The 1,012-nt window shown below is 38.3% G+C and overlaps 1 protein-coding gene across 1 annotated transcript in view; it reads right to left on the reverse strand.

Annotated features, from left to right (window-relative positions):
- Positions 1 to 678: 678 nt before the first annotated feature.
- The window catches only part of MEIS2 (Meis homeobox 2), a 220,274-nt gene continuing 219,940 nt past the window's right edge, over positions 679 to 1,012 (reverse strand). Inside the window, exon 13 of the mRNA XM_052646516.1 lies at positions 679 to 721. The gene's annotated coding sequence lies outside the window, so the exon portion shown is untranslated. The remainder of the gene's footprint in view (positions 722 to 1,012) is intronic.

Genomic DNA, 1,012 nt, shown 5'->3' on the forward strand with positions numbered 1-1,012 from the left:
ACCACAGTCTCTCCTGGATAGTGAATTCACTGATGAACCAAAACAGTCATTCTTTTGGGAACAACACACATAGTGTGGAAAACAAGGATATATTTTTTTTTTTCTCTTCTAAAACTATTTGAGGCAACATAACGGAGTGATCAACAGAAATGTACAAGTTTAACTTAGTTCCTATGTTTATACTACAGTAGTTATAACTCTCGGAGTCTTTTTCCAGAGGATCTTTACATGGACAGAATTGTCTCAGTGAGCCCATGATTTCACATTTGTGTTCTTGTCTCATTGGTCCTCTGTTGCTTGATGAAAAATGACAAAAAGTAAAAAATAATCACAGCTGTCTGGAATTTCATATTGAGTGTCAACATCTGGTCAAAGTTCAGAAAGTCTTAAAACAGTTTTTGCGTGTGTTTCCTTTTCCCTTGAGTTCCCTTATACTACTGGGCATGAATGTCCATAACCTGTCCACCAACATTAGGATCTACAGAATTTAACATTGTGGGACTCTGTGCTGACATAGTCATTCCAGGGTGGGTAGGGGGTCCTCCGTGCATCATCATGGCTGGGTGGTGGGGATGGCTTGGCAAATATGAATGCATTGGGGGTCCATGTCTTAATTGAGTAGGGTGTGGGGTCATCTGGGGAGGAGTGTAACTTGGCTGTGCCATACTCATTCCCATAGGACCACCCTGAGAAACGTACTCCCCTGGCATGCTCTGCAAACCTGAAAAGAGAGAGGCAAAAAGAAAGCAGGTCAAATTCCTAAACATTTTTATACTTTACCCATCAAAGATGAAAAAAAAAAAAAAAAAACAACAGACACTGCAAATCTTATATCTAAATTTAGCTGCAGATTCTTGCCAATGTTTGCAGACATTCAAATTGTAGTTTGCATTTAATTTCATCGCACAGCAGTATAATGCAACACAACAGAACTAAATATTTAATGCAACTAAATGTCATAAAGTGGAACTGTTTTTCAAAATGGTATTCAGTACATTTCTTTGATAATTGC

The sequence above is a fragment of the Budorcas taxicolor genome, chromosome 10 (assembly GCF_023091745.1).
Source record: "Budorcas taxicolor isolate Tak-1 chromosome 10, Takin1.1, whole genome shotgun sequence".
Lineage (NCBI taxonomy): Eukaryota > Metazoa > Chordata > Mammalia > Artiodactyla > Bovidae > Budorcas > Budorcas taxicolor.